This window comes from Lepisma saccharinum, chromosome 17 (genome assembly GCF_977018435.1).
Source record: "Lepisma saccharinum chromosome 17, izLepSacc3.1, whole genome shotgun sequence".
Taxonomy (NCBI): domain Eukaryota; kingdom Metazoa; phylum Arthropoda; class Insecta; order Zygentoma; family Lepismatidae; genus Lepisma; species Lepisma saccharinum.
Genome location: NC_139245.1, coordinates 15,986,242 through 16,002,150, shown reverse-complemented (window position 1 = coordinate 16,002,150; position 15,909 = coordinate 15,986,242). Strand labels below are relative to the sequence as shown.

Here is a 15,909-nt window from a genome sequence, read left to right as displayed (position 1 = left end):
TGGACTTCATAAACTCAAGTTCAAGTTTGGTCTGTCTGAACGTAACAGAAGTATCATACTAAATTAAATTTCATTTCGATAACTTTTGCACACACGCATCGCTATCATACGAAAATCACGAAACTTATAGTATCATACCAAAATCACGAAACGTCACGGTTTTGTGTCTGTACCATTCCAAATTCACCAGGATTAGGATTGAAACTTGACTATTGCACTTTTACCATCCACTGTCTACGGTTAACATGATAACAGCCAAGAAGTGGCTGTATCTCATCAGAAGAAACCCCCCTCCCTTTTTTTTCTATGTGCACCCTTACAGGTAGATAACCCAAATTACATTGCAAATATTTCTGGCTGCATACTATCAAGGATGTAATTTTCAGTAGGGCGAACAGTGATGGGTTCGATTCTGTAGCCGAGAGCGTTAAATGACTGACTTTCAAACTCATCACCAAAGTTCCCGGGTTCGACTCCCTATCTAGTAATGGGTGTTCTTTGTGTGTGTACCTAATCAATTTCATCTAATCTAATTGTGTCTCCGCACACATTATAAAAATACACAAATGTTTGTTGTTTAGCGTCGCTCTTCTGCCACTTTTGGCTAATCGCGACGATGAAGATGAGTGATTAGATGAAATTAATGAAGACCACTCACAAGGAACTCCAATGCCAATGTCAGGATACGAACCCGGGAACTTCGGTGGCGAGCTCGCAAGTGGACCACTTGACGCGTTCGGCCATCTAGACGGCAGTGAAATAGAGAGATGAGCTTATGTGTTCACTTGTATTCCTTGGAATACATGACGAAATTCATTTGAGGCTGCCACTTCCATATCGAGAATTACATGCTGTAGTCTTGTATTTGGAGTAAAGTCGGTGACCTGAAAAGGATAATTTTAACAATAAATAAATGTATGTAACATTAAATAAATAACAATAAATAAATGTATGGAACGCTAAATAAATAAAAATACATGTACGCATAAAACAATATACAATTGCAGTCTTTACAACAAGGTCTCCCAGATGGCGCAGTGGTAGCGTTGTCGCGTTGTCCCACTTTAAACTGTAGGTCCAGTCCTGATTAGCCTTAGTGTGCATAAAGTGGACTTAAAACACCAACTCAATCAATCAAACAAACTATACTGCTGGACAATGAAAACCGGACACTTTAATATTTGACATCTGAATTGCAATAACAGCTCGCAGGTATATTACAGAATGTTCGGCAGATCATGTAGTACCATATGCACCATTCATAGGCTCGGACTTTGTTTATGCATTCGTACTTAATTCAGTTTCTGCAACATTTAGTTAGCTCTTGTACCAGAGCTTTTATCGACCCATTGCGTTATCACAAAAAATTCAAGTGTCCGGTTTTTTTTGTCCAGCAGTATACAACAAATGAAACATCGTTTCCAGTAATTATACGTAGCTATGTAGAGACATGCACCAAAGAGTGTGGCACCAAAATTACCTTGGACCAAAATGTCTTAGACCCAGTGTTATTTACTATTGCTCCTTCTTCGATGTGCAGAGATAAATAATCGCTCCGTCGACATGGTTCTCTTGACATACAATTAAGTGATAGCCCGACATCTTAAATTAAGCTATCAGTAAACTTGACCTCTAAAATTAAGCAATCATCTTCTTGGCATACAATTAAGCGATTGTTTTCCTGACATAATTAAAGTGATCATCCATCGACATCTAAAGTTAAGCGATCAGCTTCTTGAGACACAATTAAGCAATCATCTATATTGACGTCTAAAATGAAGCTATCAGCGGTCTAAAAACTTAACAAACTTTCGATGAACCGAGCGGTCAGCAGTAAAAAGAAAGAAATCCACCCTCCACGAAAGTCGTTAATCCGCTACTGTTCCATAACAATATTCTGAGTCTGAGATAACAAAGTGGATGGATTGTCAGGATAGTGGAACCACAACCTACAGGTTTTGTCAGGTTTACTTGGTAAAACCACAGGAGAGAAGGGAGCATCGTTCACTTTCCTGTTCATTCATGGCAAGGGAATATGCGAGATATTAAAAACAGGGCGTTATTCTGGAAGGGCAACTCGGTCATGGTGGATATCGTAATTATTTAATACCAGTTTATAGATAACGCAAGATTCAGATTGAGAAACTCAGGTCTCCGAAATGTCCCGACATTATGAAATCTTGTGAATAGTTTTGATCGTTTACAGGGCCGTCGTAATTTCGATCCCCAACCACAAGCCAATAGCTATCATTTTGAAAAAGTCCTATATTTACCGTCTTACGAGACATGTATGTTTATATAAAAAATAATGTACGAAATTTAGCAATTAATATCGAAATTGTAAAGGTAGGCAAAGCATTCTAAATACTTTACCAACATTTTTTTTCACCTGAAGACAAGAGGAGAGATGCTCTCTCTCTCGAAACGTGTAATAGAATATATTGGAGGGAAAAGACAGGCAATGGATAACATCCAATAAAGATTGTATGCAAATAATAAAGAACCTTGCCACTTTAAGACAAGAATCTCTCTCTAGATTTTTACCTTTCCATGAAGAACTAAGTATGCTGACCAAGGCAGTAATTTATATTATTAAAAACATAAACTAAACGTAACGTTTCAACCTTCTAACAAGGTCTTCATCAGACTCTGTATCAAGTACAAAAGTAACAAGATACACAAAAAGGGCATTATATATACACACACACATTACTCCCTCCAGACTATTAGAAATTGTTAGGATGTTATATATAATGCCATTTTTGTGTATCTTGTTACTTTTGTACTTGATACAGAGTCTGATGAAGACCTTGCTAGAAGGTTGAAACGTTACGTTTAGTTTGTTTTTAATAAAATAAATTACTGCCTTGGCCAGCATACTTAGTTTTTCATAATCATGGAAACCAGGCTTAATGGTGTTATAATTGGACATTTACCTTTCTAGTGTTTTCCTTCTTGTTTGTGTTCTGTCTCTCTTTTCCTACTTTTTCTCTCGCGTGATCATTACGTTTACTTTCAATTAATGACTTTCTTCTACTCTGTTATGTTCTATTTATTAAAGACGTAACTGGCTTTAACATTCTGTGTTAAACGAGCTATGTATGCGTTCGCAAATGTATATTGAAAAGTCTTTTGCATCTTTCTGTATACACACTCTTGATTTTCTGCAGTTACTAAAATAAAGCATTGAAATGAGTGAAAATGCTTCAAATACATCAAAATATATAAACAGATAAAGTAAAAACTAAAACATGGACTTTTTGTTCTTTTCACAGACCATCTGTACCATCTGATTACTCTCTGTAATCGTGATAAATAATTAAACAAACTTAACGGACATATACATAATTCAAATCAGGAAATAAAAGAAATATCGTTAACAAGTTCTCATTTCACCGTTACATAGAGACGCACAGGTGGATGTGGATGTAGGGCCCCACACATTCCCGATCTCAGCTTTAATCTAGGATTTAAGGTGTAGAGATGACGGACGCGGTCTTTATGTGTCACATTTATTTAAAATTTAAACACTACAGGCAAATGCCCATTTATAGTGTTGTACATGTAATGACATTGACTCCCTTATGGATAAGTTTCCTATGATTTTCTGGAACCAATGTATCAAAGGGCATTAGCCTAAACCTTTGGACACATGTACTGTGATGAGCTATACGTTGAATCACTAGAGCCAATAGGCACAAGGACAATCAATAACGTTGAGTTGGCAATTATGAATAATGGATTTCGATTGGATCCCTTGGATGTAACGGCAAATAGGTCCAAATTGTTTCCTACTCATAGTCATTTTTTCCACCCACGACCATGGTATTTTCTATGGAGTTTTTGAACACGTCTGGAGAGAGAGAGAGTCTACAGAAAGTCATGCGGTAATGTATCTACTTTCTAAGAGATCATTAATTCTGAAAACAATTGGTATGGTGTATTAGTCTGTGTGCAGTCTGCATTAATAAATTCGTTATTGTGTACCTGCGTCATGTAGTTGTGGCTGAGTTTTTGTTTTAAGTTGAGTTTGTGCACAGGCTAATCGGGACTGGACGTATAGTTTAAGATGGGATCCGAACCCGGAACCCCTTGATTATAAGGCGGCGACGTTACCACTATGGCATCAGGTATGCCTGCTAGTGCCATGTAAATGGTGTAAATAAATACATTGCTGCAAGAAACTGGGAATTCTCGTGATGAAGGAGTTGTTATTCACTTTGTTGTAACCAAAAATGGATGTTTAAGGATGAAGGTAGGGACGGTGCCTACTAGTCTTGTCTCAACTTACGGTTCGTTTTCTCTCTCTTCTCGATATCCAAACTCCAATCTCGATCTCGAAGGGAAAGTTCTCAGTCTCGCCTTGGTCTTGTCTCGATCTCGAGTCTCAAAACACATTCAAACAAGCTCAGAATATAAGTTTTTGCAACGTTGAACATCACATGTAACTAATTTTCTTAGCATGCAATATTATTTAACATTATCCATGGTCTAGTGTTTTACCTATAATACTTATTCTTCGTTTCGAGAGAGCATCTTTTCTCTTGTCTTCACTAAACACTAAACAATGGATAATGTCCAATTAATATTGCATGCTAATGAAGAACCATTGTCACTAATATTCAGAGAATTACTTACATGTAACTTTGACTGTAAAAAACAGAATTTTTCATGTACTTTATATTCTACTGTACTGAAATATCGAACCAGTATTCTACTGTACTGAAATATCGAACCAGATTGGAGTCTCGGACAGCAAGTCTCGGTTTGTACTCGGATTTTGCAGAAACCTTATCCCTTCTCGGTCACATCCCTAGATGCAGATCCTCACAGAAGAGCATAGGCGTAGCTAGAACTTTATATTTGGGTGTGCACAAAGAAAAAAAATGAGGTCTTGTACGTTTTTAATACCATATTTTGCAACAGAATCACTTGGCTCTTTAACTGCACTGATGTTTGTAAAGGAATATAAATTCACTAAATGACAGTGTTGAAAATTTCTGAATATATGTAGTAGAAAAAAAATCAAATTGCATAGAAATTATACACACACAAAATGTTCATAAATGCAAACAAATACATCAAAATACACGTCATCTATAACAAGAGACGCCTGTCAAAATGTTCACTGTTCTTAAACTCATCAATAACTTCATTTACATCAATAGACTAAGCTTTTTCCTGTTCCACAAATAGCAAGAGCAGGGCTTCCAATCTATCCTGCTTCTGAGTTGCTCGTAATTTAGTTTTAACTTGGGTAAGCTTGGAGAATGCTCTCTCTCACACGTGCAGCTTGCTGTGACAGGTATAGAAGAAAAGCGCTGTAGTGCAGAGTAGAATGCAGTAAATATCTTCTTTCTCCAATGACATCAAAAAATCGAAAATCTATAGACATTAGTTTCATCAGAGATAATACACACGTTTGTACCAAGTAATGACATTTTCAACTTCTTACAAACTGCCGCTTATTTTCTCTCTTATTGAAATATCTGTATTTAATTCTCTTTGATAAAGCAGCTACGCCTATGCAGAAGAGTAAATGAATCCGCTGAATCAAACCATTGCATAAAGTATGTAGCTTAGACCAAATATTTTATGTGTATCATGGAGGAATATGCAGGAAAGTGTATAAAAACCATCAATTGATGCATTAAAGTACAGTTGGCCATAGAAAGAGATACTGCATCATAATGCGCTTTGGTGTTACCTTTACAAATTATTTTCAAATATGTAAAAAACTGATTCGTGGCAGAGGCCAAAGAACACACGTTTCTGGTGCATCAAATAAATTTGATACATTTAGTTTATCTGTGTGTACGAACATGAGAAAATGCCCACAATAAACAAAATATGACGAGTAAGAAATTAAGACCGCCAGAGGTACCGAATAAGAGAGGCAACTGATGACGACAAAATGGATAAAATGAGATAGGGAACACCAGAAAGCCCTCACGGAATGTGAAGGCAGGCGAGCCTCCATGTAAAAAACATCACTGACAAGATACGAAATTCCTGACACGCTACCGCTCTTGGAAGTCCATATGTTGGCGAATTCTAATAGAATGTGGACATTAACTTCTCATTAGGACTGAGGCCTCACATTAGACATAGCATTAACTCTAGGGTTGTCTACACATTTTCCAGGGCATGAGGAGGCTGATGCACCTGGATTTTTAAAATCAATATCCGCTGGAAGAGAAGGCTCTCGTAGAAGTTGGACACTTCTACGGGTAGCTGACTATTGAACGAATCAAAACCCCGTTTCACTTCATAGATTTCCAATAGAGAACAAGCTCTGAAATGTAAAAAAAAAAAAAAATGAATAAATAGAGGTCTGCATCGGTGACAAGGTTCGTGAAGGCAAAAACTCTCTTTAAGTCCACTTTTATGCTAACATAGACTAATCGGAACTGGCCTATAACTTAAAGTGGGATCCCAACTACTGTGCAGCGATCGAACTCTGGACCCATTGATTACAAGGCAATCACTACGCCATCGGTCTTACATAAATAGTGTAAGGGGGATAGGCATTCTTCTTTTTAGCGTCGGTCTTATGTACGTATTTGAAATTTTCCTGGACCGGGGGGGGGGGGGATGACCCCACTCACCCTGTTCTCCTGGAATGTCACAGATCTGCATGTGACAATACACCAGATTTGTAGTCGCCCATTTGTAGCTGTATACATCTACATGCATTTGTCGTCCGTCGGCTATATACTTAGGTTAGGTGAACTTGAACAATACTGTTGTAAATGTAATTATTTAAGAAAACACCACGAAATGGCAATATCTTTCAATTGCAGCAGTTTCTCCATGATACTATATCGTAAAATTAGCGATATAGTCTACTTGCAGTTTTCTTGCAAAATTTCGACGGGCACCTGATGTTAGCGTTGTCGTTGCTTTTTCAACACATATTTTATATGTATGTCCATTGAAGGAACAGGATGAAAATTAGTCATATATATGTGACACACAAAATGTCAATGGAAAGAAAGAAGAGAGCGATTACATTCTTAATTAATTAATGTGGTTATGATCCTTTAATTTTGCAATTTTTCTTGTATTTTGTCTGCATTACTCTAATCTACCTTTCTGTTCTCCATTTATTGATCACGGTGTTCGACAATAGATTTTTGAAACAACGGCTAAAGATGCTGAAAAATACCAATTTCACTCAAAGCGACTAATAGTTAATCAAAATCGGTTGTAGATGATTGACCCGAACCGAGAGGCGTGTGGTAAGTTTTGTGTTGTTAACTTTCGGGTTTTAAGTTGTCCCTATCACGTGTTCATCTATTCAGTTTTCTTAAAACAGCAATACCTTATTTGCGTGAAGGTTATAAAACAGGAAATGTATTAGTATATTGATCTATTTATCGAGTGTTTTATAACGTAGTTTTACAATAAATGGAATTCACTCATAAGACAGGCCTCAAGCGAAGCGCTGAGACCATTAAATATAAATTTCATTGCGTGTTTTCTTGTGGTTTTTGCTTGGAAAAACGCATGTTGATCTGGTTGAGACACGGTTGTGTCCCCTGGACCCTCCCAGCAAAAGTAAATAGGTCTGTGTATATCACTATTTGCTAGGCTTGTTAGAGTTAACGAAACATAAATACGCTGTTCAAGATGAGACCAAAGCTATTTCTAATGGAGTCCAGCCATTCATTAGGTTTAATCATTCTAGCTATTGTTGTTCTTAAACGCAATGGCGTCCTTCCAATACCAATGCCATTTAAGAACCAGGCTCTGTGATTCTGGAGTCGGTTGGAAGCGTCCCTGCGCCGGGAGATTTAATGATTTTTAAGATTCAGAGAACCTGTGAACAGAGTGACTCACGAGAAATCAACTTGTGACGTAGGGACACTAACGTGTTGATTTCATTTTTATTCTACCAAACAATAACTGTAGGTAATTTGGTTGTATACACTATTCTATGTATTTCTTTGTGAAATCTGAGTTTATATGCGTTAGGATGGAACCATATCTCAACTCACTGTGATGTGTCTTAATGGTGGAATGGTTTTAACATCTACTCAAAGTACACATACTATAATTAACCCTAACGTTGTTGCACATATGGCGTGGTTCACTTCTTATGCATTGGGTACAAGAATGTTCCTTGAAATTACATTCCAAATGAAGCTGGTTTCGGGTTCGATTCCAGATTCCCATAGTGGTTTCGGTCGTAGTCAGCTTGTCTGTGCCATAAACTGGATCTAAAATTAAACATTTGACCTTATTATCTAGAGTAATTCCCCCTTTCTCTTCATAGATGGTTGATTTACTTCATGTTCACTGCCGGTAACCATAATTTTGATGGTAGGCAAATATTTATCAAGTGGACAAATTGATAAGAACAAACCTGAATGCCGCGCCCAAGATTCGATAGCCTATGTAATTCACTACATTTTGAAGTCAGTAGCATGACTGGCGTGTTGGTGAGGCTTATAACCCCTTCCGTTGATCCAGCTTTAAACAACGCGTTGTGCATGTAAACATGCTAAAATTTAACACTCTTCCATAGAGTAAGACACAACCCCCATTTTGCGATTATATCTCTCCCGGGCACACCACTCACTCTTTGAAGTCATGTTTAGCTTAGCTTTTATTGAAATACCACTTCCGCCTAGTACAATGTGGCCCAAACAAAAATATACCCAAAACAAAGATGGTAATAACGTTTGGGTATAGTTTTGTTTAGGTCAGTAGTTTTCGTAGCCCGAGAAAGTATTCATCCACGCCACATTATCGATACCCTTCTCATGGACATACATCTCCCATGGAAAACTATAGAAGCAAATCATTACAAATGCACGACTACCACAATTGCATTTTCCAATTCTTGGATTAATTTTTAATGTCAAAATTTTATACTACATCATCTATCCATACTGATTTTTATGCACGTTGAAACTTATAATTTGATTAATGTAATTTTTATCTTCAGTGTTCATTAGGTTTTCTTTTACTGTAACTGCTCTCTCCCTGTTGCATCATTTCCTCTTAAAGAAAATAATAGTAGAGAAATGTGATGAAGTACTTGACAGAAGAAGAAGGGTAATTATTGATATACATTTGATAGCACTGCTTTACGTAATTCTTTACTGAGAGTCTTGGGGCACTGCATTGGTTCGAATCACATTTGAAACTGTAGGTCCAGTCCCGATTAGCATATCTAAGCATAAATTGGACTTAAAGGTTACTTTAGGGAGAATCTCACATGCCAACACTCCCAGTGTTACACTGAAAACACCAATAAAAACTGACAGAATGATATAGAATTTAAAAGCAAACAAACAAACAGAAAACAAGAAAAACCCAAGGTGACTCGCTAAACAAAGCAATGTTTTACTCGGCTATTGGCAGAAGCATAGTCAATTTTCATCTGGCCGTTTCCTTTTGCCCATTCCCCTTAGAAATCCCAAGATAACGTTTGGTATGTTGTTATCTTTCGGTGATTAGACATTGTTGATAGATTAGTTATGTGGTTGGTGTGTCAAAGGCAGAGCTAGCCACAAGACTTTCGTAAGTGTATGTGCGGTTATCGGCGTGGAAGGTGGGAAGGCCTATAGTGTGTCGGGAAACGTATTTGTTTACTTGGAAGGGAGGGAGCTGGCTGGTGCCGATTCCGTTTGGGAGGGTCGATGTGTATGTGTGTGTGTGTAAAGGAGGACAATCGATACTCCCAGACGTGTCTGCAAAGATGTGGATGGCATAAGTGAGGACCGTCGCTTGTCTTCTCCAAAGCTTGGCAGGGAAAAAGGCCTTCGGGAGGTTGACCAGGTAAGGGGGGGTCGCTGCTGAATGTGGGATAAAATTGGAACGAGCCGGCGTGGCTGATGTCGACCAGGCGCTTGCTTTGTCTGTTCCCGAGCGCAGTGCTGCTCTGCTGCTACAACTATATTGATTGCCGCGCTGGCTGGCTGTTGCTGGTCTCGGCCATGATGGAGCCGTGTCGCCTGCAGACTTTCACCACGCTAGTTAGCTAGATCACCATACGGGCTCGCTTTGCTGGTTTGGACTTTGGCTTCGTTGGACTCGATGCGGCGAGCCTGGTTGCGTGGTTGTGGCGTTGCGGGAGTGCTTTTGTGTTAGTGCGTGCGGACTCCTTCCAGTTCCTCAAGAACCATTGCTTGCGGATCGGAACAATGGAAGGGCAAATCTCTTGTGTCACCGGTAAGATTGTCGAATCATGCTTGTACTTATTTAAACCCCCTCTTTCTCTCTCTACCCTTGCTTTTTTACGTTTTGCACGTGGATTTTTATGGCCTGTGTGCTTTCGACCACGCCTCACCGCTCTTTTTTTCTCCCCTCACTTGTCGTTGGCTGCGAACCGACGGTCGATACAGCAGCCGAGCGTCGGCCCCTGGTTTCCTGCTGCTCAGAACTTTGCTGCCACGCAATAATTAGGACCAATGTTAGGGGTCGTTAAAGGACCGGCCCTTGAACGACCGCAAAACACGTCGCAAGAAATCCGATATCCACAATTTTCAGCAAAGTCGCCCGTACAACAGGGCGAAGACATATTTAATGGTTTTTGTTTGCGTTCCATGCAACCGGATGCTCCCCTCCCATGCGAGCGATGCACTTCTTGTGTTATCAGCTTACTAGGATGACGACAGAGACGCCTCCACCCCTAGATGGACACGTCACTTCCCACCTACCGCCAGCTTGCCTTACGTTCCTCAATGCCTGCGTGTCTGTTTAAAAGCGGAATCAGACCTTTAAACTTGTAACCTATACGTGTCCTGTTCGCGAATAGTAATTATTTCTTGTATTCCGTACGATAGCAGAAAGCACATCTTACTTTTTCTCGAGAAAAGTGGTCGAGTTTTCTTCCGCGGAACTACCAGTCGTTGCGTCAGACAAGTTTCCCATTGTTTGTTTTCAATTGAAAGGGGATTTTCGGGGAACTTTGATCTTGTGAGAAACAAATCGTGTTATTCCAGAACCTTAGTAACTGTTTCCAATGACGAAGTACTGTACTTTTTGGTTGTTTAAGTTCATTTTTTAATCTCTTTAAATTCATCGCGTAGGTAATAATAATAATTATAATAACAACAACAAAACGATATGCCGGGAATTGAACATAAAGCTTTAGAGAGCGAGATCATTATTCCAACACTCATTGCGATCAGTCATCGAAGCATGTAATAACTGCATAAGGTCTACGAGTGATGAAGATGATTATGTAACCTTTTTTATTCTGTTTTGCTAAACTCAGAGCCAAGACCTGCCAAGGCGCTTTCATCGGGTGACCACACATCAAGTCCCATCGTCGCTGTTATCTGGCTTTCATGGTGCTGAGTCAGGACCGAAATTTTGCTCCCCGGAGTCGAATCATGAAGTGCGAACTCTTTGCCTACATTATTATAAATTATTATTCCATGGCACCTGGAAATCATCGCTTCATAGCGAAGCGATTATCATGCTTTGTAACATTCTTCGTATTTTTACACATTTAAAACTTACTCTGAATTTATTTATTTAGACTACTTGGGCATTTGTAAAGGAATTGTATTGCTGCGAAGATAACACAGCCATAGAACAGTCCACGAAAGAGCTTCGGGCCTCCCCGATGGCGTAGTGGTAACGTCGCCGCCTTGTAATTCAAAGGATCTCGGGTTTGAACATGGTAGTTCGAATCCCATTTTAAACTGTAGGTCTAGCCCCGATTAGCCTATCTATATATCTATAAAGTGGACTTGAAAACTCAAATGAAAGATTCTCGGCCATGAACTCTTGTGCCAGTTACTTTCGCTTTGTACTTTTAAAGTAACTCAAGAAATGGAAAGAAATTGTTTCCTTCAATAGTTATTTAATACTCTTTTTCCTTTTTGTTTTTCTTAGTGTGGCTAATTGCATAAATCGACCTTTCAGTTTTATTATTTTGAATGATACTACTTCCTTCCGTCTCATTTTCCGGAAGGTTCCCTGCTGTTGAGAGAAAAGGGGAAAAAACTCGGTTGCTAGGGTAACTAGCGCAGATGGAAAATACAGAGGCACATATGGGATTCCAACACTTGGCCGTAGGTTTCCTAAATTCAGGAAATTTGTATTTCACCTGAAGCTTCAATTGAACTACTCATATTGTTTAGTAAGCATGTACATGGAATTTATAAGATGCCATATTAAACGACCTGAGCAGGGTGTCGGATTCGAATCCCCATCCCTAGTTTGGAGCCATTGCAATACAGAATTTCTATCCTGCGTGTATGCAACCGAACAGCACAGATTCATGGTTGTCACTGATATTTATTCATACTACTGCAGTAGTTCGTTGTGGCAACATATGATGCAGGTCAAAGACCTGTAAATGCAATTTCTCAGGGCTTAATCCTCAACATAGTCCAAAGGTAGGAGCTTGTTTTTATATTGTCTTCCAGAGCATATGACAACGTAAGATTTTCCCCTCACCGTAGCTTCCCTCTGCCCTTTCTTTTCCTGAACGTGACACTACAGACACATTATATGTAGATACGGTATTTAAATGGTATCTGCCTACTGATGTCGTCCTCTTTTCCCCTCTCATTCCTCGCATAATAATGTGTTACGCGAGCAGTTCTTCATTTCCCACCATTTGTCGAGTTCTGTGGAGGAACTCCAGAAAATATAACGACCTGCCAAGGTGGTTGAGACTATGAGCTGCGGAGCTAGGTGATCAATATTCCCATCACGTAGATTATGCTGCTTCTACCATGCGAGGTACGCGAGCCATGAACATTGCTGTTACTGTTCCTTTTCACAAATTTTTGTTATGCAGTATATTTTTTCAGCATGTTTGCTTTTGGGCTTTGGCTTAAGCAGCGCATAATCTTAGATGGCTCTGTTGTAACCATCAAGTGTTGAGTACCTAATGGTCATAACAGAGATAAATGAATTACAGTCGATCCCTCATTGTTGGTTAACATCGTCGTCGATTATTTATACTATTGGGGTAACCTCTGTAGGGAAATGAGAGTACGAATTATGTAAATGGACAAGGAAGTAGAAGGAATCAATCGTCCGTGGCTTTCGTTAAAGGTGCCAGAGCAGCATTCGCGTATAATTACCAAGAACCACCTCGAAAATTCGGCCTCTTAAATACGAGGTTTAATTTTATACAAGTAAGATAACACACTAAAGAAAAATGCCTATCGTTCTTTGTGCAGCGGAAAATATTGGAGGCTAAATGTATTTTACCTGGGAATCGTCCACTGATACATGCTAGAGCAAAATTTCCATTTAGCTTGAACACTCGGAGTCTTGGCTACTGTAAAAACTATAGTGCAAAGTGGTCACAGACTTGGTGTTCCATATTATCATGTCTTGTTACACAAAATGATTGTAAAACAACAACAAACATAGTGGCCTTAAATACTCAGTTCTTAGAGTTTTGAGTTTTTAAGTCCACTTTATGCACAGAAAAGGCTAATCTGGAATGGTCATACATTTAAAATGGAATTCGAACCACTGTGTGTCTCCAATGGTTATGGAACCCGGGATCCCTTGATTACAAAGCGACGACGTTACTACTGCGCCATCGGGGAGACCCTAACACACTGTTGTGTCACACCAATTCTGACTACGTTTGGTGGCAAACCAGTAGGATATTTTATGGAGTGATATAAATAAAGAAAATAATATCCAAACTTTGTAACTAACAAGTGACAGGTGTAGCGTCATAGAAAAGGATGAATTTTCATTTACCCATTTCTGCTGGAAAGAATTTGTACTGCAGTTTGTAACAATTCTGCGAGGTTTTTTTTCATGATCGTCCAGTCAGTGGATGTTCGCTGGTCTACGTCGTAGTGATTAGCGTTATCATTATTACCCCCTGTGGCATGGAAGTCCGCAGGATTTTTTCCAGAGAGGGGCAAGCAATGTAATTTTTTTCCAGGGGGCAAAGGAGGCATATGTTTCCCCGTAATCGTGATGCCCCTAAAAAAAACACTATTTCAGTCTCAAATTATCATGTTCCTTCAACGTATCTATAGTGGCTGAAATGAAATTATGTGTGAAATTGTATAATTTTCAGGTGGACATTCATTTTCCTGGGGGGGGGGGGGGGTTCCGGACGTCCATGCCTGTGGTTACCTCTGACTCACTGTAATTATGTGGTGAAATTCGGAGTTGATTCTCTCTGTTCGTTTACTCGCCTATTTCATCAGTTCATGATTTATACCCACCATTGCGTTGAACTTGTAAGAAAATGACGTAAGACAACTAAAATGCAAGTCCAGATGTGCTATAATCGTTTTATCCAGCAGGTGAGGGTTACATTTTATTTGAAGGTGGAACCAAAAGCTAAACATATTTTGCTCACTTTCTCAAGGCAGTACCAACCCTGTTCTCGTACAGTTTGAGTCCTGCGTCGCATTACGTAAGCGAGTACGCTAGCAACGAAGTATACACTATGTGGAATGGAATGCGATATCAGTGGAATCGACTTCACCCAACGACGTTTGCTTTGAAAACTCATTTCACGACTTTTATCACATTGGTCGGTTGTCGCATTTCCTATACGCACGTCTGCGAGTTTTATCGCATTGAAAATGCGATTTCTCAAGCGTGACTCAGCTGCTTGTTCTGTTTGCAACATTTACGTGTGTGGTTGAACGTCTTGCTGCATAAATTGACTTGCAAATGAAATTGATACGATGCACGTCTCGCATTAAGTTTCAATAGTACTTTTTTTTTTAATCGGACGTGGCATAATGTGAACCTATCCTTTAACATTGTGTCTTGTTGATCTTTATTAGATTGAGGAGATCATTCCAATTCCAGTCTTACTTTATTGCATGGAGTTATCTTTAAGACCAAACAGAATTACTGCTGGACTCGACTGCATTTTTCGTCGTGTTTTAGATTGCCAAGCTTCAACCATAGTCGAACAAGGAACATGGAGGTCGGGTATTTGAAATGGAGAATTGCCATGAGAGTTCTTCCCTTATTATTACTATTATGTTTTTCTGTTTCTGGTACATTTTCACATCGCTTCTACAGATCTTCACTCCGCCTTGAGACAACAATTTGACGAGCTCAGCAATTCACAAGATCCATCCAGGATTTCAATTCAGAACCTCTGGATAAAAGAAATTTCTCAAAGTTATGAATTCTCGAAGTGAAAAGGTGTTTTATCGAAGAGAAGAACTGTATCATTTCCTCTTCTTTAATCCAGAATTTCCGGTGAAGAAATTGCCAGAGATTTTTCCCTTCTTGCTTTACAATTTTCTTTCACTTTTCTGTTAAAGAATTAAATTCCATCTTCATACATATTTTTTTTCTGTGCTGAGTACGCTCAATGAGGATCTGTTTCCCGAATAACCAATGAAGAACAACGAAAATCGGCCGAACCATCTTGGTTTTCTTCTATGCATTCTCTCATCCGTCTACCTTACCGGAAAGTTGGATGCCCTATCCCCCCCTCTCCCACATAGAATTTTTAGAGATGGAATAGAGTCACGTCACAATATACATGTTATTACTGTATGCATTTTCTGCATTAAAATTTTCACTTCTGATGAAATTTTGCACTGCGAAACGAAGCTATTTTTTTAGTGATAAAGTTCTAATGGATATTAATGTTGTTCTTAAGCGTTTCTGTAGATAACTACTAAGAACGTTTTTCTTTATTGTATTTAAAGTATATTGATGTCGCAGAACTCAATATTCGCTGTAAATGGTACAATCGAATTGTCTCCGATAAAAGTAGAACGCGGGGTATTCTTGCCAAAGCAGCTAAAGATCAAGTGTTGTTCGGTATAAATACAGAACAATAGATTAGCCATTTAGATAGTGAGACTTGACGGGTCTTAATATCCAAACTGCTGACGTACTTGGAAATTTTGCAGAAAGTAAGATCTAGGTGTTAACGCTCGAATGTCGGTCAATAAATGGGAGGAAAGAGAATGATGTGCATGC

At 39.0% G+C, this 15,909-nt stretch overlaps 1 protein-coding gene across 6 annotated transcripts in view; it reads left to right on the top strand.

Annotated features, from left to right (window-relative positions):
- LOC146001547 (uncharacterized) overlaps nt 1-15,909 on the top strand; it is a 104,929-nt gene that overhangs the window by 35,502 nt on the left and 53,518 nt on the right. Inside the window, exon 1 of one of the 6 annotated variants that reach the window (XM_083139007.1) lies at nt 9,629-9,789. The exons of 4 other annotated variants lie outside the window; for them this stretch is intronic. The gene's annotated coding sequence lies outside the window, so the exon portion shown is untranslated. Of the gene's footprint in view, nt 1-9,628; nt 9,790-9,829; nt 10,183-15,909 lie in introns of those variants that run through there. One more of the 6 variants, XM_083139005.1, reaches the window with a different exon arrangement.